Genomic DNA, 25,826 nt, shown 5'->3' on the forward strand with positions numbered 1-25,826 from the left:
TTATGTTCACTGGATAATGCTTAATTTTTTTTAAAAAAAGATTTATTTATTTATTTGAGGGAGAGAGTGAATGAGAGCATGAGAGGGGAGAAGGTCGGAGTGAGAAGCAGACTCCCTGTGGTGCTGGGAGCCTGATGCGGGACTCGATCCCGGGACTCCGGGATCATGACCTGAGCCCAAGGCAGTTGCTTAACCAACTGAGCCACCCAGGTGCTGTGGATAATGTTTTAAAATAAAAGATCAGTTTTTAAGTTGTGTAGAATTCAAAGTTCAGTTTTTCAGTCAATTATTAATTAGGAAAATTCTCCCACAAGAGTGAATTTTACTGGACATGGTGCTGTCCTCCCATGACAGCAGTAGAAGAAAGTGAGGTATGCTGAGGACACTGCCGCTTACTGTGGGTTTCTGTTTGCCCAGGGACCCCGCCTTTGAACAGCAGCCTAGTGCATTTCCTTGCACAATTTACTTAACATTTCCGTGCCTTAGTTTCCTCGCCTTGGGGATTAGAATAATGGAATCTATTGCATAGGAATGTTATAAAGAATGAATAAGTTAGTGTAGTCAGAGCTCTTAGACCAGTACCTGACACAAAGTAGAAGCGTGAGATGTGAACGTTGAAGATGGAAGAATATTGGCAAAGGATGAATGGGAGCTGCTTTGGCGAGGGCGGACTTGTTTACATGCACAGACGCTTCTAGTTCTGACCCTGTCTTGTGTGCCGGCGGACTGTTCTATCCGAAGTTCTGAGAGCCTCTGGTACACTCACTTTAGGGCTACCTTCCTGCTAATGGGCATCTCAACCAAAGAGAATGCTTTGGGGAAAAAAAAGAAGTAACTCAAAAGCAGTGGTTTTTCAGCTGTTTTCCAAGAAATTTTAACACTGCATGCAGCGTCTCTCGTGGTTTGTTGAAATCACATAGTCATTGTCTCATGCATTCGCCGAGAGTTACTGTTTACCCATCGTTGACGCTGGGAAGAGTGGGACGACATCAGGGTAAGAGTCAGAGACAAAGATAGGGATAACATGGTTCCTCGGCCTGGAACTCACAGTCCAGACCATTTTTGTACCACTAGAATCCATGCCCAGAAAGCCCCAGGGCTTTGAATGGAAGAATATCAGAAAACAACCCATTTTTAATGGTGTGCTTTCTTGGAGTTGTAAGGCCACACATAGGTTAGTTTTCTCATCTCTGTTACGCCATCTCATATGCAGCTAGACAGAGGGACAGGGAAACTCACTGGCATAAAGAGTGTTAAAATTACTCATTTTACGAATCATCTTGTTCTGATCTATTATCAGAGAGAATTGAGTTTGTCTTACTTCCACTCATTATTTTTTCAGTTTCTACTAGCATTTTTATAGTTTCAAATTGCTAGTTTGTATTTGTGCCGTCCCCTTTTACTCTCCTTCCTCCCGCCCCCGGCCTTGGTTTTCCTGTTTGTGTGTAGTTGTGGTGGAAATGAATTAGGAAAGGAGATTGGCGAGCGAGGATCGCTTCACTTCCCAGAGGTGCTTTATCTCTTCTCATAAAGTAACGGTTTGCTGCTTCTTTCTCAGGACTGAACTGCAGCTACCGAAGCAACAAGTGGACCTTTCAAGATGCGTACAGGGCTGCGAGACATGAAGGGAGACGCTGGACAGACCAATGAAGGGAGGAAGAAGCATGTTTCCTGGGTAAATAGTATGCTTCTGGATTTTAACAAGTTTCTGGCCATATCGGTTACCAGACTTTGCAGCACCTAAGTCTCCGGAGCGATATTCAGTCTTTGCGTTGTTGTTAAACTTCCTCATCTTCTCCTCCCTCCGTTTTCATTGCTGAGCTCTTTGGTCAAATGATTCTTCTTTTTATTGATGAATGCAAAAATCTGCATTGAATATAAAATTTAGGTGATTTCTTAGATCACTTGATAGGAACTTCTTATATCTTAGGCTGACTGCTGGCTATACAAAAGTTGAGTTGTGTATTGTGTCTTTGTAATGTGCAGGTTTAGTCTGAGGCCAGCTTTTAGTCTGGGTGCGAGACTTAGACTTCCTTTTCATTAAATGACTGACTTGAAAAACTAGAACACTACTTTGAATACCAGTTATCCAAGCCACACACTCAGGCTGCCCTCTGGAATAGGAAGCATGCTTCAATGCTAATGTAATAACTAAAGACAAAGCAGACAGGCAAATAACCAGTGTAAGTGGACCTGGCCTTCACTCGCTGCAGTACATGTGCCCTACTTAAGGTTTTTTGGGGTCATTGATTTATTTGAGTTGTGAACTCAGTACACTGAGTTCAGAAAATACATTTTGTTATTAAGACACTCAGCTTGTGGGGCGCCTGGGTCGCTCAGTGGGTTAAGGCCTCTGCCTTCAGCTCAGGTCATAATCTCAGGGTCCTGGGATCGAGCCCCCCATCAGGCTCTCTGCTCGGTGGGAAGCCTGCTTCCTCCTCTCTCTCTGCCTGCCTCTCTGCCTATTTGTGGTCTCTGTCAAATAAATAAATAAAATATTAAAAAAAAAAAAAGACACTCAGCTTGTGCTCAGACTTTGGGGTTTTGTGGTTGTTGCTGCTATCATTAAAGCTTTTTAAGTAAAGGAAATCTATTGCATTATTTTTCATATAAAGTTAAGAGCTTTTCTTCAATGTGCTAGCTAGAAATTTTTGGAAAGAGAAGGGGAAGAAATGGAGTCAGAGCCGTTGACGGTGCATCATGCTGGAAGTTCTGTGCACGTCACCCTGACTTAGACAACTCCATGGCAGCAACCACTCCTCCACAAGTCTTGGGCCACGCAGTCCGCGGATTTGTTTCTACTGTTATAGCTTCTGGAACTTCCTACCTTATGGTGAATTTACTCAGGGCTACTGTTAGATATATACACCTTCCAGCGTGCTCATTCTCTAACTTTGAGTTGTACACTGAATAAAAATCATTGAGTGGCCTTGTATCTGAGTCCTCTAAACTAGAAGTGGCGTAAAACAAGCTTATTCACAAGTGAACTTTATGCACATTTTCTGGTGCTCACCTTCATGCCAGCTGTTCTCATCACACCGGTGGCCTTGCTCTCCCAGTCAGTCCAGAAATGCTCCTGCCCCAAATTTTCTCTTCTCGGGGACACCTGGGTAGCTCAGTCAGTTAAGTGTCTGACTTTTGATTTCAGCTCAGGTCATGATCTCAGGGCTGTGGGATCAGGCCCCGCATTGGGCTCCGTGTGGAGTCTGCCTGACATTCTCTCTCTCCCTCTCCTTCTGTCTCTCCCTGCTCTTTGCACTTGCTCTCTCTCTAAAATAAATAAATAAGAAAATCTTTTCTGGGACACCTGGTGGCTCATTCAGTTAAATATCTGGTCATGATCTCAGGGTCCTGGGATCGAGTCCTGCATGGGCTCTCTGTGCAGCGGGGGGTCTGCTTCTCCTTCACCTGCTCCCCCTGCTCATGCTTGCGCACTCTCTCCCTCTCTTTCTCTCTCTGCCAAATAAATAAATAAAATCTTTAAAAAAAAAATCTTTTCCTCTCAGATATAGCTGTGTGGCTCCTGCCCTCTTTCTCCTTTAGGTTTCTGCTGAGGGGACAAAGTTGATAGGAAGGGCAAAGCCAAATTAGAATCACCAGAATTCTCTGTTAGTCTCTGCGCTTACTACCTGGTAACACTGAGCCTTCTTGTCTCGCTCCAGCTGAGCTCATCGGTCCCACTCCTCCTACCTATCAAGTACGAAGTTTTCTTTATTCTACACATCATGCTTTTTCTAGTTCACCTTTAAGATCTTTTAAAATTGGCCTTTCACTTTTAAAGGCACATACATTTGACTCAGCAATTGCATTTCTAGGAATTTTATTTTTTTAAGATTTTATTTATTTGACAGAGAGATAACAAGTAGACAGAGAGGCAGGCAGAGAGAGAGAGAGGGAAGCAGGCTCCCTGCTGAGCAGAGAGCCCAATGCGGGACTCAATTCCAGGACCCTGGGATCATGACCCAAGCCGAAGGCAGCGGCTTTACCCACTGAGCCATCCAGGCGCCCCATCATTTCTAGGAATTTATCTCACATCTAACCTCATACAGTTACGCAGGTATCGCTGTTCTGCCCCAGCCTCTCTTGAATCCCCATACATGCTTCCTGTCCTCCATAGCCCTTGAGCAGAGACTAATACCTCTTGCTGCCATCATTTCATTGTGGCCAGGGGTCATGTCCCCTTCCAATAAAACTTAGGCAACTGCCCGCTTCTTTGCCTAAATTGCAGTGTATTGGAGATATTTGCACAATAGCTAATTATACCCCCTTGCAGGTTTCTTCTTTTGAACTCCTGTTCCCTTACACAGTCTTTGTCTTCCCATTTGCGAATATCTCAAACGGTTACACTTTCTGCATTGTATTTTTTAGATATTTAGATAACTAGACACATACGCATGAGCCGGTGGTCACTCTACTTGGCTGCACACTAGAATCATCTCAGAAGCTTTATAAAATACTAATGCCTGTTCACACCCCCAGGGATTCTGAGACAGTTTGTCTAGGGTGAGGCACAGCATCAGAATTTTATTTGTTTTTTATTTTTTAAATAATTTTTTAAAATTCCGGTATAATTAACTTGCAGTGTTATATTAGTTTCAGGTGTACGCTACAGTGATTCAGCATTTCTGTACGTTACTCAGTGACGATCATGATAAGTGCTCTTAATACCCCTCACCCATTTCTCCCATGCTCCTCCCCGCCTCCCCTCTGGTAACCATCTGTTCTTTATAGTTAAGAGTCTGTTCTTTATAGTTAAGAGTCTGTTTTGTCTCTCTTTTTCTTTGTCCGTTTGTTTTGTTTCTTAAATAGCATATTGGGTGAAATATGGGTGAAATCATATGGTATTGGCCTTTCTCTAACCTACTTCACTTAGCATCATACCCCCTTGATCTGTCCATGTTGTTGCAAATGGAACCCCTAGAATTTTACATTTTAAATAGAAAATCCATTTATCTAAGTGTTTTATTTTTTAAGTTGGCACTATGCACTATGTGGAGCCCAACATGGGGCTTGAACCCATGACCCTGATATCAAGGGTCAGATGCTTAACTGACTGAGCCACCCAGGTGCCCATCCAAATTTAATAAACACAAGCTACCTCCCCTACAATTTTATTGCCTTTCTTTATTTTCAGTTGTTCCAACTTCATGCATTTCTTTTTTTAAAAAAATTAAATTTACCATAGTATCACTTTTAGTCTCTTCACAGAAACTTGTAATAGAAACATAAAACTTTTAAAGAGGAAGAGGCAGTGAAAAATCAGTTTCCTACTCCTGTTCCACAGGCAGGCACTTACCTCTCCTAAAGCAGCAACTCCTATCTGTTTCTTGAGGTTCCTTCCAAAGTATTCGGTTTTTGCTTTCAAAATAACTAACTCCTAGACAAACCATAAGTGACTCTTAATCTCACAAAACAAACTGAGGGTTGCTGCGGGGAGGGAGGTTGGGAGAAGGGGGTGGGGTTATGGACATTGGGGAGGGTATGTGCTTTGGTGAGTGCTGTGAAGTGTGTAAACCCGGTGATTCACAGACCTGTACCCCTGGGGATAAAAATATATGTTTATAAAAAATAAAAAATAAAAAATTTTTTAAAAATTCAAAAAAAAAAAAAGAAAAAAAAATAACTAACTCCTTTCTTTAAAAAAAAAAGTTTTTCTTGGTTTTCTGGGTTGTTTCTCAATGTTACTAGTTGTACTTAGTTTTTACTTTTGCTTCTTGACAAAACTCAAAGCAATGTTTGTCTTCTGTTCTTTTCATTATCCATAGATTCTTTATGTGGTGATTTTGTAGCAATTTCTAACTTCTTCATTGTCATTTCAGAGCTTATCTCTTCCAAGCAAAATATTGTTGGATTTTGTCTTCTGTTCAACCGATCTTGAAGACTCTATGACTTACATCTAAATTCATCCTCTTTAATTCATGGCTGCTGTTGCATTTGTTCTATTTTCTGTATGTAACTTGTTTCTTGATTTTTATACTTTTTAGTTGTCTCTTTTCTGTTACACCTTCAGTTTTGGGGAAATGCTTTTCTTTCCTTTCAACTTTTGAACAAATTTTAAAGGTGAACAATCTTTCGAGTTTTCTTAGTGCCAGGAATAACATTTGTTTCTATATTTATTTACTATGATCAAAGCAAAAGCAGGAACTTTCCTTTCCTTCCATATAAGGAAACTCAGTTTCTCCCTGTTTTGGCATCCCCTCTCCCTATTCCTTATCTACCCCCTTGTTTTTTTCTTGCGCATTTTGCATTTGTTCTGTGAGGTGTACTCATTCTTCTGGGCTTCAGCTGGTACTCAGAAGTATTTTTGCTCTTCCTGCATTCATTTAATTAATGACCACCGAGGTGTCACTCTGAGCTGGGTGGATGCTGAGGTAGGTGCAGGAGATACGAAGATAAAGGTGGTTCTGACCCTGCCATCAGGGTCCCCACTCTGGTTGAGGAGGTGGCACACACGCAGACTAACAATGGCAAAAGGTGTGATGTCTCAGGTGTCCTGGAGACACAGAGGGAGGGAGGGAGACATGGATGGAGGGAGTCATGTTTGGTGAATCAGCAAAGGCATGCTGGGAGGTGCTGCTACTGTACCAGGAGATCTTCATGAGGTAGAGGATAAAGCAAAAGGGCTAGGGCCTGAAGGTGCCCATGTTTGTTGCCCAAGTTCATCAAAGCCTGGCTGGAGATGAGACTGAAAAAAGGAACGTCGGGCCACATTGTGAAGCACCTCAAATGTTTGACCATATGGGTCCTGTGGGCTGTGTCCCAGAGGCTTTAAAGCAGGGAAGTGCCATGCTCAGGTATGTGTTCAGGAAGATAACAGGCTGTGGTGTGAAGCACGGACAGCAGGAAGTCAGTGAAGCTGCTCTGGCAGCCGTCCAGGTAAGCAGTGGTGGGAACTCGAGCAAGGTGGTAGCAGAGGTGATGGAGAAGAGAACATGACGTGTTTTGAAGCAGTGTCTAAAAATGCTAGTGTTTCGCTCAGGTGAGACTGGGCATGAGAGGCTGACTGAGAGGGGTTTTTTGGTTTGTTTTAGGGAAGGTGATAGCAGATGGTGAAAATATTGACCAACTTATGGGGCGGGGCAAAAGGTGCCGAGGGGATTGCAGAAACTCATTTGGAAAGAGACAAAAAAGAGTCTGTTTTGGGATTTGTTGAATTCAAGAACCCCTGAAGAGATCTAGGGAAACATATCTAAGGGTAGTTGGAAAAATGGGTAAGAAAGTCAGGGGTAGTTTGTGAGGGCTGGAGATAAAGTGTTGGGACATGCTTGCTTGAAGGATGTCAGAGTCATGAAGTCATGAGAATAGACATAAACCCACAGGTAGAACATGTAAACGGAAAGTAAAAGGGCTTAACATGGTCTCTGGGCAAAGACTGGTTCTTTAGGTGCAGGAAACTGAGACGTACTAAGCACTGTACTACACGTCCCACACAGGGTGGCAAGAGCTTTTTCAGGTGACTTCCTTTATCTTCTCTATAGCTTGTATAAGGAAATTATTGCTGCTCTACTTGGCCAGAAAACTAAGACTCCATGGCATCATTACTAAGCTAGTAAATGGGATTGCAGACAGACCAGAATGCCAAATTTATTCTAGAGGAAGAGGTCGAGGAGAAGTAGAAAAGAGCCATACGGAAGAGATGATTTTCCACAAAGGCAGTGGCCAGCAATGGCCACCCAGAGGTCCAGCAGGATAAGAAGAAGCCAAGGGGCGCCTGGGTGGCTCAGTGGGTTAAAGCCTCTGCCTTCAGCTCAGGTCATGATCCCAGAGTCCTGGGATCGAGCCCCGCATCGGGCTCTCTGCTCAGCAGGCAGCCTGCTTCCCCCTCTCTCTCTGCCTGCCTCTCTGCCTACTTGTGATCTCTGTCTGTCAAATAGATAGGTGAAATCTTTAAAAAAAAAAAAAAAAAAGTACAGCCCTCAGAAAAATTAAAAAAAAAAAGAAGAAGCCAAGCCACTGGTTTTCTCAATTAGAGAACTGGTAGCAATGTGAGCCGGCCCATTTCCCACAGAGTTCCTAAGTCAGCTCACACTGGAGTCAGGAGGGGCTGAGGAGATGCAGGTGGCTATTGACTATAGTTTTTGGAGATGGCTTAGTGGCACAGGATTGACAGGACTCCTGGTCTGCAGGGTGGCGTCATTTTGTTTGTCTACAGGTGACAGCTTGAAATATTTTGATTTGCTCATCTATTTTCCCCCCCTTTGAGGTGTTACATCTTACATCGCCTTGTTTCTGGGCTTCTGCTAAAAAAAAAAAAATCAAGACTCTGCTAGATTCTCTGTCATATAATCTGCTTGTTCAGCTTGTCTTCTTAGAGTTCTTTTTTTCCTCTTTCCTTCAGAACATTGCTCTCAGATATTTCCAGGCTGTGTCTTAGTGACCCTCTTTGATCACTAATTATGTGAGATCCTGGGAATTCCTCCTTGTTTCTTCTCTGAGGTCTCTCCAGTCTGGAAGTGGCTTCCTCCTGTCATTTGAATCTTTTGTTCAATTCAGCTTTGTCCCGAACTCTAATTCATGGCCTGTGCCTTTCTTCTGGGGGATAATTTGTTCTTGTACTCTTTGACGGCAGGAGCACCTCGTGCGAAGAGCATGTGCTCCGGAACTAGGCTCTACCAGCTACTAGCCAGCCGAGTGCCCTTGGGAGTTACCTAGCCTTTTTGTGCCTTGGTTTCTTCCCCCATAACTGAAGGCAATAGTAATACCTTCTGCCAAGGGTTGTGAGGAGGAGTAAATGAGCTAGAGCGTCTGAAGTGCTCAGATGAACAGTGTCCGCAGCAGGCCGTGTGCTCTCTGCTGGTTAGCTGCTCTCATTCCTGCTGCTGCTGTTGTCCTTGGGGAAGACAGGACAAATGACCTTTTCCTGATTGTCATTTGGACCACACAAATAAGTGATAAATTTATACACTATTGGAGCCTTACTTGAAAAACTAGAAAGAGGTAAACTCTGGGAGCTAGGTAGCGTTTCCGCAAGTTTTTAAGGAATTCAGCAATAAACAACTTTAACCTTGGTCCAGATGTGGCATCTGGAGTTGCAGATGTCCACTGTGTGACCTCACCCTCCCCATGGCAGTGTTGGATTGCTCTCACTTAAATAAAGGCTATAAAATTTTTATTTCTACCTTACTGAAGAGTTCTTCCAAAAAAATTGTTATTTAATTTTGCTTACCCCATCTGCAAATAACAGATGCTGGCCAGCCAGCGCATGAGAGCGAGTGACTTGCCTGAAGTCCCTGGTGGGGTTGGGATTTTAGTCCATGGTATCTGACTTCAGTGGTATTAAAATGGAAAAATTTCACTTTGATATGTGTGTGTGTGTGTGTGTGTATACACACACATATATGTGTGTATATAAATATCTCAGACTGTAATGCTCTCTTAGTTCAGGCTGCTATAACAAAATACCACAGACTTGGTGGCTTATAAACAACAGGAATTTATTCCTCATAATTCTCGTGGGCAGAAGTTGAGATCAGGTACCAGCATGGTCAAGTTCTGGTGAGAGCCCTCTTGGGTTGCAGATGGCCTTTTTCTTATTGTATCCTCATATGGTGGGGAGGAGAGAAAGCTCTCAGAGGTCCCCTCTGTGCGGGCACTAATCCTATTCAGGAGAGCTCCACCATCTTGACCTAATCATCTCCCAAGGCCCTGCCTCCTGATACTCTTATATCCGGAGTTAGAGTTTCAGCATGAATTTTGTGGTGGACACAAACATTTAGTCCATAGCAAATACTAATCTCTAAAAGTACGGTTGTGAGCTGTCCATGATGATTATTTGTTTACAATGACATTATGCTATTTTTTTTTAGATTTTTTAAAAAAAATTTATTTGACAGACAGAGATCACAAGTAGGCAGAGAGGCAGGCAGAGAGAAAGGGGGAAGCAGGCTCCCCACTGAGCAGAGAGCCTGATGGAGGGCTCAATCCCAGGACCCTGAGATCACAACCTGAGCCAAAGGCAGAGGCTCAACCCACTGAGCCACCCAGGCACCCTGACAGTATGCTATTTTTATAAGCAGAAGAAAATTTTAACTCCTTGAACAAACAGAAGAGTAATAGCTAAGTGTTTGTATGACAGAAATAATAAAGTGAAATCGTATCAATTTTTTTAGGGAAAGTGAGGGAGATAGTCCCTTAAGACAGAATTTGCCTCTTCTCAAATAAACTCTCAAAATGTTTATTAACTATAAAGGAAAGAAAAGGTAATAACTTTGTAGCAGAGAAACCACCTTAACCAAATGATCAAGGTCAACAATCACCAGTAATAAGACATATTGATATCATGAACCCTATGATATGATTTTCTGTGGTGTTATTGTCAGAAATGTATAACCTGGGGGGAGGGATGGGTGAAATAGGGGAGGGGAATCAAGCAGTACACTTGTCGTGATGAGCACAGGGTGGTGTGTGGAAGTGTCAAATTACATCTTGTACACCTGAGACTAATATAACATTGTGTTAACTAATGGGAATTAAAATAAAAACTTTTAAAAAATACATAACTTTTCACTGTAATCAGGAGAAAACATCAGGCAAACCCAAATCAAGAGACATTCAACAAAATAACTGATAAATATTCTCTCTTTTTTAAAGATTTTATTCATTGGGGCGGGGAGAGAGCACACACAAGCTGGGGGAGGAGCCGAAGGAGAGGGAGAAGCAGACTCCCCATTAAGCTCAGAGTCAGATGTGGGAGGGATCCCAGGACCCTGAGATCATGACCTGAGCCAAAGTCAGATGCCTAACTGACTGAGCCACCCAGTCGCCCCTAAAATAACTGGTAAATATTCTTAAGAAGTGTCAAGGACACAAATGACAAGGAAAGATCAAGGTTCTGTCACAGGCTGCAGTAGGCTAAGAAATGACTACATACAGTAGGCATTCTGGATAGGATCCTGGGGCAAAAAAAGGACATTAGTAGGAAAAAACTTGTTCAATTTGAAAGAGATTTTTGGTTTATAGTATCGTTCCATTGTTAGTGTCCTGGTTCCGTTCAGTGCACTAGGCTGATGTAAGATGTTAACATCAGGAGAAGCTGGGTGAGGGGCATATGGAAACAACTATTCTTGCAACTTTTCTATAAGTCTAAAATTAGCTGAAACTAAAAAAAGAAAACTTTGGGGCGCCTCGGTGGCTCAGTGGTTTAAGCCGCTGCCTTCGGCTCAGGTCATGATCTCAGGGTCCTGGGATCGAGTCCCGCATCGGGCTCTCTGCTCGGCAGGGAGCCTGCTTCCCTCTCTCTCTCTCTGCCTGCCTCTCTGCCTGCTTGTGATTTCTCTCTGTCAAATAAATAAATAAAATCTTTAAAAAGAAAGAAAGAAAGAAAGAAAGAAAGGAAGGAAGAAAGAAAGAAAGAAAACTTTGACAAGATCCGTCACCAAATTTTTCTGTGTCCTCCCTATCTCATTTTCTTTTCAGTAAAAAGCCATCGCAGGTTAGAGAACCAATTTGGTCCTGGGTAGAAACTGGGTTAAGAATAGGAAGCAAGCTTGGAGTTCAGTCCCTCTTTCTGGGAAAATGAGAATGGTGGCTTGCCACAATGTTGCCTTGGGGTCATTTTGTGATGTGTTGAATTTCCCAGACATTTCTAAAGCTATGCTGATCAGAGATTTTTCTGAAATTTTTATGAGACCAAGTGGGCAGAAAATTAGTGCAAGATACTGCATTTAAGGAGAAACAAAAATCCAAACCAGACTGACACAGATTAATGGGTCCAAAGCTATCAATTATTACCCTGGCATTCTCTGAGGATATTGCCTCACTGCTTGTTGCTAAGACCAAAATGGGCTTGAGAATTGATGTCCACCCAGGCAGAGGTGACCAAACCCAAGGGGTCCTCTGGAAGCATATGTAGATGAAAGTCTCTCTTGGGTCACGAGGAAGCAGCCAAGCTTTAAAGCTTGTAAATAGCTTGTAAATAGAAAAGTCATAAAAGCTAGAGGTTTATAACGTGTTCAAAAGAAGAATGTTGCAAACGGTAGCAGACTGGGAGTCTGCATGGAGTCGAGGAGGATTTGGACTCTGTCAGAGTCCAGATGGGTCCATCCACAGGATGGAAGATGCCCTGCTGGCCTGGCACAGACATTTTGGTTGTTGCAAAACTGGGCTTGCTACTTATGTGGGTTGAAAACCTTCTTTAGAAGCTCTACATTTTTACCTGATTAGGAATAGCCTGATTTAGGGATTCTGCTTCCCAGATGCCCCGATGTAGTGAAAGGACAACTCCACGTAAGTGACAGAACAGAAAGGCTCCGGAAAGCTGTGCCCCCTCGAAAAATGAGGGGGAAGATCTAGTGTGTCTCCATTGAGGTTGGTTGATATTAAACCAGTTCTGGCCTACCTGATTAAGAATTTCATAATCTCAGTGAACTAAAAACTAAACAAAACAAAACAAAAAACATTGCATTTCTGAACTTAGAAAGTTGGAGACTAGACCATTTTCAGTCAACAAGTATTTTGTGAGCATGCCATTGTGTACCAGGCACTGAGTTAGGCCCTGAGAATATAGTGATGATCGAGAGAGTCATGGTCCCTGCCCGCATGGAGCTCACAGACCAGGAGACTGCACCGCTGAGTCTGAACCAACCCACCCACCTCCCTCATTCACGTGGCTTGGTTTACACCAAGACAAACGTTTGCCCTTATATAATCCCAGAATTTATTTTTTTATTTTTAAGATTTTACTTATTTATTTGACAGAGATCACAAGTAGGCAGAGAGGCAGGCAGAGAGAGAAAGGAAGGGAAACAGGCTCCCTGCTGAGCAGAGAGCCCGCTGCGGGACTCAATCCCAGGACCCTGAGATCATGACCTGAGCGGAAGGCAGAGGCTTAACCCACGAGCCACCCAGGCGCCCCCTATAATCCTAGAATTTAAAAACCTCTTTATGCATACTTTATTATTTTAATTTCCTTCCAACAGTGCTTAAAAGGTGTTTGCATGTATACTTCAACATTTCACTTATATAACTTTGAATTAGTATTTGGTGACTTTAATCAGAAAACACCATTTCCATTCTCTGGACCACTCCTCTGAGGCTCTGATGTTGAAGATGCTTTGGGAAGGCTTTATGGGTTTGCTCAGTGCATGTGGCAATCAGAAATATATTTACCAAGGCATCGTGAGCTCGGAGAGGTGCAGCTTGGTCACCTGGCAGTGTCCAGAGGGAGCCGGCTCTTCCCTGCAGCATAGACACTTCTCCCTTCCTGAATTTAATTGCTCAGATCAGATTCCAAGTTGAACCTCAAAGCAATGAACCAGCTAGAGTGATGCTAACTAACTTGATTCCACAGCACTGTTAGTAATGTCTTGCCTGGCGCTCCTTCCAGAGGCTCTGGGCTTTCTTATTAAGTAGAGACTTGTCCTCATTATCTGAGCTGGTAAAATACTAATGATTATGAATTTTTAGTTATTCTATTTAAAAAGTACAGTAGATAAGTGATAAATAGCATTTCTCATTTACCAGAGAAATCAAGGATAAGCTATTGGTTGACAATTAATTTGGAAGGCTCACCTCCACTAACCTGCTAGAGTACATAAATGGTCATTTTTTTTTCAAAGTACTTTTTGCAGAACAAAGTCTACATTCATCAGCAGAGCTTTCCACCATCTGATCCTGATCCCTTTCCAGCCACAAATTTTCCAGCCCACCGCTACGTAACTTCTGTTATGCCCTAGTAGGCTATGTGTACCTCGTACTTTTGCATCACCAAGCTTTCTCTGCCCTTTTGTGCCTTCAGGTCCCAGATCATCCAGTTCCTGCCCCCCTCACCATGACGCCACCTTTGATCTTCCTATGGCATTATTTTGAGAGAGATACTAGATGCCCCCACTTTTTTTTTTTTAAACAAATGAGGAAACTGGGGCACAAAATCTTAAGAATTTTACCCAAAGCAACAAAGTGGTTGAGTTAGGATTTAGGATGCAAGCAAGTGTCTTTTTTTTTTTTTTTAAGATTTTATTTATTAATTTGACAGACAGAGCTCACAAGTAGGCAGAGAAGCAGGCAGAGAGAGAGGGAGAAGCAGGCTCCCTGCTGAGCAGAGAGCCGGATGTGGGCGTTCGATCCCAGGACTCTGGGATCATGACCTGAGCTGAAGGCAGAGGCTTTAACCCACTGAGCCACCCAGGTGCCCCTGCAAGCAAGTATCTTATACATGAAAGAGTCTTGATCAGAGATTTCAACTTCGATTTTAACAAATTTCATTCGTTAGTTGTGCTACAAAGGAGCAAAGGTATGATTTGTTAAAAGAGTTTTAGGGGTGCCTGGGTGGCTCAGTGGGTTAAAGCCTCTGCCTTTGGCTCAGGTCATGATCCCAGGGTCCTGGGTTCAAGCCCCGCATCGGGCTCTCTGCTCAGTGGGGAGCCTGCTTCCTCCTCTCTCTCTCTCTCTGCCTACCTCTCTGCCTACTTGTGATCTCTCTCTGTCAAATAAATAAATTTTTAAAAAGTTTTAAATAGTACAAATTATAATTTATCATTATACCTGCTATCGTCTGCATTCTGTGTTGAATCTCCTTTATGATAATAGATTGAATGTAGAAGTAAAGGGTAAAGAAGAATTGAAGATTACTTTGAGGGTTTCTTACTTAAAATACCAGAGAAAAAATTGGGCCTATTACGGTAGGAAGGTTATCAAAGGGCTTCTGGATAAAGTTAGGAAAAGACTTTGAAAAAGACAGGGAAATGGGAGTGTTAAATTGATACCAACTTGGCATTTTAAAGTAGAAGAATTTCCTCTTCTGGGCTGTTCTGTCATTTTCATTTGATTCTTAATAACTTCTGTTTCTTTGATGAGGTTTTCTATTTTTTAATTTGTCTCAGGAGAATTTATGTTTGCTTATTGAAGCATTTTTATGATGGCTGCTTTAAAGTCCTCTGTAAGCTAATTCCAACATCAGATTCATCTTGGTATTGGTGTCGGTTGGTTATCTTTGCTCATTCAAGTTGTGATTTACATGATTCTTGGTATAATGGGTGATTTTCAGTTCTTTTATATATATATAGTGATTTAATCTTTTAGTTTACCAGTCATGCTATTAAGGTTTATTAGCACACAGGTTGGGATCTACTTTTGTGGGTTTTGGTCCCACTGACAGTTTCTTTTTAGAGCCCTTTTTTTTTTTTTTTTTTTTTTTTTTTTACTATTTTGGTTTGCTTGGTTTATCTCACTGGTCCCTGCTGGTGCTGATGGAGGGAGTTTCCCCAGGCCATGCTGTCTGGTGCCTCTAGGTGGGGGTAGGGAGTCTCTATCCTGCTGGGTTGAATAGTAACTCCTGGGGCCCTGCTGGGAGGGTGATTCCCCAGACTGTTTGATTGTCAGTGGGCTCCTGATTTATCTTTGTTGGTGCTGCCAGCAGGACTCCCATTCCCTAATGGGAAAGGATGAGCTGACCTGGACTGCCTTCTGTTCCTAGGTTGGGGCTTAGGAAACAGTGCGTCTTGGCCACCTTCTTCGGTTGGACTGGGGGAGGGAGGCAGTCATAAGGTGATTTGTTGCTGCCTTGATCCTCCAGTCCTGGGGTCACTGTTGGCCTTCCTTTTCCCACCTTTCAGACTTCTCCTTTGGTTGCCCCTCATGTTATTTCCAGGGTTTTTAGTTATACTTAGCAAGGAGTTTGGGGGAGAAACCATTTACTTCATCTTGTCTTAACTGTGATGGTGTTCTATTTAACCATTTGTTTTTGGATTGTTCAGTGGTTTTAAAGAGTGAATTCTGCAGACATCATGACAGAGGGGGGTGGCTTCCAACAGCCTGGAAATCTGAAAGGCTTCCTTACCACACAGACCCACAGGCCTGGGCCTGGTTGGCTGCCCAGCACAGGCTGTTACTCATCTGTCTTCCGCTTGCTTGGCTGGTGATGTCAGTTCTTTTTGTCTGCTTTAAAAGCAGACATTTCTTATTGTTGTTGTTCTTATGCTCACTGAATAATGCAATAGTTTGTCACACTTCTAGCATGATTAAAACAGATAAACTATTGCCTTTGTGGAGCCTTTCCTTAGCCTATCATTTTTGTTGATTTTTGTCTCTCTTTTGGCAAAGATTTTGTATTAAATTCAGCCATGCAGTTGTATCTAATTGTGATCTAACTATGAGATACTTAATTTTTGTGTGAACATTTCTGTTTCAGAGCTTCAAAACAATGGCCAAGTTTTTTCATAAATTAGTGAGAGAATTTTTTTGACATTTCCCACTTGTGAATGTGGAATTTGAGGTCATCTCAGTTCTTCACAGCAAAATGTGCCTTAAAAAAAAAATCAGAGTGGGAAGTCCTTTAATATTACAAGCCACGGGTCCCTTTGTATAGTTTACCATAATAGTTTTGCACAAATAATTTCAGGTTAAAATTGCATACTATTTATTCCCACCCATTTCCTTTATTGGCTGTGACACACAGGAATTACGCCCATTGCTTGACTAACCTTTCTGACCTTTTGTTACTTGGCTATAAATTGACTTGGGTCTTTTGCAAAAACACTGTCAGGGGGGAAAAATCTTTTTGTTAGAACCCAGCCAATTCCTGGTTCGGTGCAGAACAGTTTGTTCTCCTGAAGAAATGAGCCAGTTCAGTGAGCAGAAAAACATAGCCATAAACTGGCATCGCCAAAAACTGCAAAAGCGATTGCCCACGATCATTCCACAGAGCAGGGAACTTTGTAAAAGAATGAGGCTTTGGGGAGAAAAATGTAGTTCTGAGTTGCACGACATCTAGGTAAATGTAATGGGCATGTTAGAGTTGTAACTTTGGGGGGGGGGCTTCTTTTTCTGAGCTCTGGCAGTCACCAGCATTCGAACATTTTCAGTGGGAATGTCGGATTCTCCCTTTGGCTGCTTTCTGAGTCGCAGACTGCCTTTGGAGCACGTAAGCCCTGCACTTGAGTTGATCTTCCCACTAGGTCTAGGCTGAAAGCTGCTTCTAACCACACAAACATTTCCTGAGTGACTGCTCTGTCAGTCTGCGTCCCAAATCCATTGCCCAAGGAAGACATTTTATAGTGAGCTAGCGAGTTACACGAAAATGTGAAAAACAGAGACAGCGTGGCAGCTGCAGTAACCAAACTGTACAAGACACGAAGTCATTACCTGACAGACTTCGCCTCATTTGAGTGCCATTTGTAGGTTGTCTAGAAGTTTGCCACGTAGACAAGAGGAGAAGGGTGCGGTGGGCAACGAGAGAGTGCGTGTGAGGTTGAACAGTGACAAGACAGCGTGGGTGTCCATGTACTGTGAGTAGGATTGCTTGGGTACAAAGTATGAGGAGGGAAAGAAGTGGTGGACCGTGGAACTGGAGAGGGACAGGGACCAGACTGTGTGTGTCTCAAATGCCACGGGACGCACCTTGGAGGTTTATACTATAGGCCGTGGGGGCCATGTCAGGGCTTGAAGGGGGGGCGGTCCTGGCAGAGTTGGAATGGTCCACTGGGGGTTTGCAAGGAAGCATGAGCTCAGGAAGAGTGGGTTGGACCAGACTGAGAAAGGACCAGGACCCCAGGCTGAGTGGGTGGACTCTGGCCTGTGGGGCATCACAGAAGGTGATGAGAACTGTGTTTCAGAAATGCAACTGTGAGGGCACCTGGGTGGCTCAGTCAGTGAAGTGTCTGTCTGCAGCTCAGGTCATGATCCCAAGGTTCTGGGATGGAGTCCCACACTGGGCTCCTTGCTCAGCAGGGTGCCTGCTTCTCCCGCTGCCTACCACCCCCCCGCCCCGCTTGTGTGCTCTTTCTCTGACAAACAGTAAAATTGAAAGAAAGAAAAGAAATGAAAGACCAGTGTGGTTATGATGCAGCAGCCCATGTGGGATGAGGTGTGTATGCACAGGTCATGTGTGTCACCGCAACAATCCATGTGCTAGAGGAGAGGGACGGTGCTTAGAAACCATGCGGAGGAGGCACGTTGGGGACTGGGAAGTGCGGCGAGCACAGAAGAAAGCAGGAACCCCGAGACTTCTGCTGAACTCTCTCCATGCCTGGTAAGGACACCTTCACATATACTACCTTGTCTCGTTTCCCTAGTGAACTTTGCCCTGTATACACTGATACTTCCATTTTATAAAAGAGAAAACTGAGGTTCAAGAGTTTAAATACTTCACTAAGACCCAAGTGACCTGCTCTAGGAAGTTGCCGAGTCTGGGTTGGAGCTCCGGTTTATCTGACTCTGACATAATGTCCTGCCAGCTTTGCTCTAACTGAGCCCCCAGTGGTAGCCAAGTCTCAGAGTGCTTACATCCTCTCTGTAAGAGCTATACCTAGAAATAATAGCTCTACTCAGACTTAGACTTTAGTAGTAATGATACAATTCATATTTTGAAAGCCCACTTTTCTTTTTCTTCTTAACCTGTCCTCCCATGAAAATATCAGATACATGATTTTATTCCTTAAAATCTCACCATTTTGGAAGAATTGGTGGGAAGAATTTGGGGAAAGGCCCAGCCAAATTGGCAAAAAGTATGAATAACTGAATATCCTAAAAGAAATGTAATTTTATAATGTTCAACTGAGTGTGTATATATAACGTCTCATATTAGAATAATAAACTATGGCTTTCAGTAATTAGAGAAATTTTTAGGACTAACATAAAGCCAATATTGTAATTTTTAGTAAATGTATGCTTTTAAAGGTTTCAGAAAACATTTTTTCAGGGAACCACACACTAGCTGAAGGACAGGTTTACCAAGTAAGAACCATCCTCAGTCAAGTCCCAGGGAGAACGAATGATTCTGGCTGTGCAATACTGATTCTGCAAGCATGAGGCCTGGATCCAAGGGCTAAGACCCCGGAGGCAGAGGGAAAGAACCAAAAAACAAACCTAGCCTAGTCCGTGTCAGAACAGTGTTCTTGGTTAATGGATCAGCCCCTAGTTAGTTACCAGAGGGAAACACTGTCCCATTTGGGGCTGGAGCCTCAGCCCAACATGAGAGACGATAATTACGGAGTGTCGCAAGCTGTCTCTTCAGCATCTCATGTCACCCTTTTTTTTGCTTCTCAAAGTGGAACCAGAAATAAAGACTGCTGTTGAGGTAGAAAAATGCTCAAAATGTGGGGGAAAGTATCTGAATGTGACACTAAGTCTGTATCATGCATTTGTGGCATCACTAGCAAAAGAAAATTGCTGGCTTTTTAAAGAAAAAGTTAATATCTAATGTGACGGAGCTGTAGAAGTGTAGCGTGCTCCCCTGCCAAAACGGCTTATATATAGCACGGGAAAAGCAGCCTCCTTTCCTCCAGCGGCTGCCGAGCAGAGCCTAGCAGGAGAGACGCTTACGGAAGCGGTTGTGCTGGGCCGTCGGGCTGTAAATTCACACCGCTGGGCCGCGGCGCGTCCTTTGTCTCCTCGGGTTAGGTCTCGCTGCTTCCTCCACACGTCTAGGACCTGTGCCTGGCACGTAAGGAAGTGCTGGAGACACAGAACCCAAAACACAGCCCCTGACGGTCTAGCCTAGTGCAGCAGACAGACGGGCGGCCCCTGCTCACGCGGAACAAGAGGCTGTGGACCTGGAGCAGACAGGAGCAGGCACAACGCGGAGGAAGCCGCCCACGTGGCTGGGGCCTCTGGTCGGACGGCAAGGCCCACGGTCTATGAACAAAGACGAACAAAGACACATCAGTTGCATCCCTGCGTCTCACTTTCCTCCGCCATGAACACCCACACTGTTCGCAGGTGTCCCACGACGCCGGAAGATCGAATGTGATAACCCATGGGACGCGCCTGACCCAGAACTGGCGCTCTGTGGGCCTTTTGTGCACATTCCTTCCTCTGGCTCTTTCCTTTCCGCAGACCCCCAGGCCAGTTCGACGACTTCACTGCCCCCTCGTGAACTCTGTCAGTCTGTCTCTCTTTTCCTGTCTTTCTCCCCCTCTCTCTCCCCCTCTCTCCTCCAGATTCTCCCATCTGCACTGCTGCCTTCTCCTCTTTCTCTCCCTGTTTCCCAGGAGTGGGTATCCCAGTTGCTTTTGCCTTGTCTGAGCGGCAGCAGCTCAAGGGGGAGATTGAGGGGGGGGTGGCAGGTGGCGGGTGAAGGCGTAGCTGACATTGTGGTCGTAGCCACATCTCACACCAGCGTTTCTCCTCATCCAGGTGCTCTCACGTCCTCTTCCGTGGGTCTGCGCCTCTTGCTCCAGGCTACTGAAAGGAGAGAAGAGTGAGGATTTGCCCTTACCAAGGTGCCTCCATCTAGAATCCTTTCTCTCCTCCTGCAGACACTCTACTCCCAGCCAGGGTCCCGCTAGGCATTCTTCAAAGGGACCCCATCATGGGATCACATTTGGCTCCATTTGTCCGAAAGTTGTCCGAGTCCGTACCTGGGGGAGTTGATGAGAGGACACTGGGGACATCTGCTCCCCTTCCTACTCTCCAGCCCCCACGCGCAGCCAGGCCCTCGTGGCTGCCCACCTTCATGGAAGGCAGAGGTTCTCCGCAGGGCACAGCTGGCAATGTCTGCGGACCTTTTTGATTGTCACAGTGAGGGGGCAGGTGGGAGGTGCTGTAGGCAGCTAGTGGGTAAAGGTCAGAGACATTGCTAACTATCCTACAATACACAGGACAGCCCCCGAAAACAATGACCTGTTCTAAGATATCAATACCAAGGTGAGAAACCCTGATCTAAGGGATCTCCCAGCGAGTTTCTTTTCTTTTTTTTTTTAAAGATAGATTTATTTATTTATTTATTTATTTGAGAGAGAGAGAGAGAACGAGAGAGAGAATACATGCCCAGGAGCATGAGCAGAGGGAGGGGCAGAGCGAGAGGGAGAAGCAGGCTCCGAGCTGGGCAGAGAGCCTGATGCGGGGCTCCATCCCAGGACCCCTGGAATCCTGACCTGAGCCCAAGGCAGATGCTTAACTGACTGGGCCACCCAGGTGTCCCACCACACGAGTCCTTGTGCTTGTCTGCCTCTGTGTCTGTGCCTGGTGTCAGCTGTTAACCTCCAGAGCCCCTCTTCCCGGTAGGCGGCCTCACCTCTCTGAAGTTTTTCTTCATCCCCGCCCCAGTCACAGTTGGTCCTTGCCTAGACATTTCCAGATTGCCTAAGCCCTTTCATTGTGGCACCTGACCACTCTTTTCTGAAAGGCCCCTGCAGTGTTGCTTACTCTTCTCTTTCAAGCGCCGTAAGAGCTTGGTCATAATGATGGTGAACATCCAAACTCCAGTTTATAAAATGATAATATTTCAAGGCCCCAAATCTTTTGCCCTAGAAGAGTTCGTGACACAACACTGGAATGAACACTGGACTTGGCACTAGGAGATTCAGTCTTATACCCAACTATAACATTCCAGCTCTGTGACAGTGGACATAACTTTCCTGAGCTTCAGCTTCCACACAGGCAAGATCAAGGTAACGCTCATTTCCTAAGGTTTTCTGAGGCTGTGAGGACAGAACTACTGGGACACAGTAGTCAGTCAAATGTGGGTTGAAACTGAAAAATGAATCCAGGGTCCCCGATATGACCCTGAAAACAGAATTGTTTCCCATTGCCCTGATAGCACCAACCTTAATTCTAGGTGGTACCTCGCCGTTACACCGATGAGAATGAGAAGCCCTACTGTCTCTGGGCCAGTAGCCCAGCCTTTTCATTACAGAAGTACCAAAGTGTTGAAATTTTTACCTATTTCCACGGAGTCACTGGCTTCTGACTTGCTACTGTTTGATAAGGAGATATTTCTTTCTCTTGGAACACTGGGATCCTAGAACCATACCCTGAAGGTTAGGAGATCACCCAGACCTGAGGTAAGCAGGTCAGCTGCCTGTAAGGAGGCTCATCATCCATTCACTCCCACGGCTTTCTGGTACATGGAGACCAGCACAGAGGAAGTAGCAGCACATTTTGTACAGACATTGTATTACTTTTACCTTTTCCCACAGTGCTAAGAGATTAGTGACAATTGATCCCACGTGCAAAGGCAGTTTTCATAATCTAGGACTAGGGTTGTAAAAACCATCTAAATACCCAAACAGTAGAAATACCATCTAGTATTTGCCCAGAGGATTTCAAACTTACTTTTTCTATGTATGGCCTTATCTCTGGAACAGAGAAAGAAGCCAGTGCATGTCAAAGAAAGAACTGATTCCGTCCTCAACAATGGCTGTGAAGTGTCGTAAGGCCTGCAGAAATTCCATAGGCCATTTATCAGTGGTTAAATGATCTAGAAATATTACCTGAGTGGGTCACGAGTCAGAGGCTGGGGGATGGATGGTATGTGATCAGCTGAGCGACATCAGCAGGGCTCACGCAGCTCAGAGTAGCTTATGATGGCTCATCCTTGCACAACGTGCTTGCTTTGGTTTCATCTGAATCCTGGGGCGCTTAACTCTACATCCCAGAACTTAGCTCTTCACTTTAATATACTGTCCTGTACTGTTCACTCTTACGGGATATTGGTGTCTGTGTTCTTGCCAACCAGAGGTGCCGTGGGTAAGAGCATAGCTTTGGAATCAGGAGGACCTAGATTGGAATCCCAGCTGTTGCGTGTTGCTTGTGTGACCTTAGCGAAGTTACTTAGATATCTATCTTTGATTTCTCAACTTGGTAAATTGATTGATGATACTCAGCTCATAGGGCTGTTGTGAGGATTAAGTTCAATGAGGAAGTAAATGTAAAGCAGTTGGCACAGTACCTGACAGTATTTTATTTGGCCATTGGTGGTAGTGATGGTGGTGGTGGTGGTGGTTCTCCCTGAGGGCAGAGACATTGCAGATTTGAATTCTCCCATCTCTACCATATTTCTTAGCATGGAACTGAACTGAACATCTCATAGCACTCAAATATTTTTTATTTTAAAAAAGTGACAGGAACATGCACCTGTATACAAATACATGTTCAAGGGGAACATCTGATAATGACAATAACTTTAAAAAAAAAAAAAAAAGCTCTAGCAGTCCTGTTTTAAAATGTTTTTAGCTCATTTAAAAAAAATCTGATACATGAGGAGGAGTCTAAGGTAAGTCGGTCCCTGGTCTTTGCAGTAAGTTAGATCTTTGTATGGAAATCATCTAGACCATTTCCTCTCAGCCCTTTGCCTGGTGAGGATTTACTGGTATGCCCTCTGCCTTTTATAGGATCAATGTAAAAAATGGCCGTTTGAGTGTGTTTTGTTATCTTTCCAAATGTAGCCTGCCTCCTCACCATTACCTGTTCCCCCTTACGAAGAATTCTGAGACATGTTTCTCCTTGAGTTTACCTCCAAGAGACTTTGTCTCTGTGTAAGAGTGAATGTCCATCTTTGTTAAATAACAAAGTGCTCAAAATGCATTTCTGTGTTGCCCTTGATACTAGGGATCTCCAGGTCAGCTACAGTGACAGGTGAGATGTGGAGAACATTGTAATTGTCCCCGTCCCCCCCACCCCAGCACCTCTTTTACTTCCCCACTCCCTTCTGTGACAAAGAGACAGTATTTGTTTTTGTCTTCCAGTAGAGAGTGATCAGTCCCGCCGTTAGCTCCAGGAGTAGGTTTTGGCCACGTAAACCCAGTCAGGTAGCCCCTTGTATGTTGCTATAGTGATTAACCCAGTGGCAGTCAGTGCCAAGGCTCAGTGCTGGGCAGGTGACCGAGTTCAGGCCATCAGAATGCTTGCTGAGGATTTGGTAAAAAGGCTCCTCAGAGTTTGGAGAGGACTTCCCAAAGCCAGTCCTCTCTGTGTCCCTCTGGATGGTGTGGGACATGAGGCCTGGGACTGCCATAGCCGTCTTGCCCTCATTAGGGAAGCTACTCCTAGGACGCAGCTAACACAGTAGAGAGAAAGAAAACAGGCCCTTGTTTTCATTGGAGAACAATGGAACCAAACCCAACCTCTAGACTTTCCAGTACATGTGCCATTAAAACCCCTTCATGATATAAGCTGTTTGAGTTGGTGGATTTAATGATTTATACCTTATTCCAAATGGCACTTGGTAGATCAATTTCCTTGAATTTTGTATATATTAGTGATTCTAATCTGTGGACCAATACATACCTTGGAGCAAGGGGAGCAGGAGTTAGAGTGCTCCATTTTGGGAAAGCATGAATTGTTTATGTGTTTCTGCAAATTAAGAAAATGTCTTGCATATATATTAATATTTTCTAAGTTTATCTGAAGATTTTGAATAATGAAATACAAAGTTAGGAAAACTACTGGATGTATAGGTTTCTATTGTGTTTTCATACTGGACAGAGGTTAAGCATCATGTAAATTTCTGCAAAAATATTTGTTGGTGGAGAAGGTATTGCTTAAGTGCTTCCCTTCTTCCTCCTCCCTCCTTTCTCTAGTTCCTTCTCTGAATCCTGTATCACCCTTTATCTCTTTCTATCGAGTCTTGCTATCTCAACCTTTCTTAGAAATAGTTGAGATATAAATTCTAATTAATGCAATTTAGATGTCTACACTAAGTTTCAGCTCAGCTTTCCAGGCCCTGCACCTGTCTGCTCTACACACAGGCAAATAAATGCCGGGTACTGGAGTGCTTGAGTATCAAGGGAACTGAGCTGAAGGTCAGTCTCAGGCAACAAATTGGGTCTTGGATGGGAATGCTTATAATTATGTCCCCCACCCTCTTTTGCTAGTAAAGCAATACACTGCAGGTTAAGTCCTGTAACCAATGTGTTTAATAGATGCCCACTGTGTACATATCATTGCTGAGGCTGAGTGGTCCTGCGCAAAGCCCTTACCTCAGATCTTGCAGTTTTTTGAAAAGACAAATATACACTGGACACTATATGAGCCAGGGCTGTTTTTATAGAAGAAAATATCAGTGAATCATTCTGGATCCTCTATAGAATCACCGTACCAGAAGAGCACTCCAGAACCTCGCATTTGGTAACTGTCAGTCACTGCTATTATGAAATACCCCTTTTGCTGTTGCTCAGATGTGCTTTTCTTTACCTTCTTTATTTTGCCACGGATTCTTGACCAGTAATTCTTAGCTTTTTTTTTTCTTTTTGAGCAATATACATTGGTTTTTTGACATGGAACCAAAATTTTGACACCCTTCCCAGCCATGCACACACAGGTACACACAGAGAATTTGTTCAAGTAGAACATTGTTATATTCCTAACTACAACTCTCTCATGGAAAAGAGGCTGCTCTTGGCCCGGCATGGGTGGAAGTGAGCTAGCTGAACGCTATTCATTTCTTTTCTATTAAAGTACAGCTGAATGCAAGGGAGAGAGACGCAACATAAGGACAACCTTCAACTGTATCTTAATTTGTTCAAAACAAAACAAAACTTACCAACTCTGGTTTTTCATGTCAGCAGTGACGTAGTTTTGCTGAACTCCGGTATTGGCCTGGCCCGGTGTGCTACTTCTAGAAGGCCAGGCTGAGACCGCCAGCTGGCTGTGGAGCTCTTATTCTAAGACTGTGCTGCCACTTTCTTGTGACACTGGAGTCAGAACCAAAAGGGGCTGCCAGTAACCTGAAGGGCTGTATTCAAGCACTGACCTATTTTTACACTGTAATCGGTTTGGGTTTCTCTCTTCCCTCGTGACGCAGTACTCGCTCATTCTTTTGAGAGCTCGAGAAGCCAGTTCTCTGGTACTTCTTTGGCTTGGTTGTTTTTCGGTTTGACATAGGTCACTGTTAGCTGGGAGGTAGGGGTTGCTCTGTGAGGGCGGAATGACAGAAAGCATGAGCCAGGTGAGGATGGTAGCTTATGAAGAATAACGGAACAAGTGAGTGATAGGGGAAGGTATTTGGGATCATAGGACCAGGGCTCTGCTCTTTACCTCCTAATCCCGCGTATGGACAAATGACTTTACTCATTGAGTTTGGCTTCAGCTCCTGTGCTGAGTGATGGAGGCACATTGATAAGATACGGCCCTGCGGGGCACCTGGGTGGCTCAGTTGGTTGAGCATCTCT

At 44.1% G+C, this 25,826-nt stretch overlaps 1 protein-coding gene across 7 annotated transcripts in view; it reads left to right on the top strand.

The window, feature by feature from the left end:
• Nucleotides 1-25,826, top strand: part of ZHX3 (zinc fingers and homeoboxes 3) — a 132,990-nt gene that overhangs the window by 66,436 nt on the left and 40,728 nt on the right. For 6 of the 7 annotated variants that reach the window (XR_004287480.1, XM_032350653.1, XM_032350655.1 and 3 more), the window contains one exon: nt 1,559-1,675. The gene's annotated coding sequence lies outside the window, so the exon portion shown is untranslated. Of the gene's footprint in view, nt 1-1,558; nt 1,676-5,643; nt 6,877-25,826 lie in introns of those variants that run through there. The other variant, XM_032350657.1, reaches the window with a different exon arrangement.

The sequence above is a fragment of the Mustela erminea genome, chromosome 7 (assembly GCF_009829155.1).
Source record: "Mustela erminea isolate mMusErm1 chromosome 7, mMusErm1.Pri, whole genome shotgun sequence".
Classification (NCBI taxonomy): domain Eukaryota; kingdom Metazoa; phylum Chordata; class Mammalia; order Carnivora; family Mustelidae; genus Mustela; species Mustela erminea.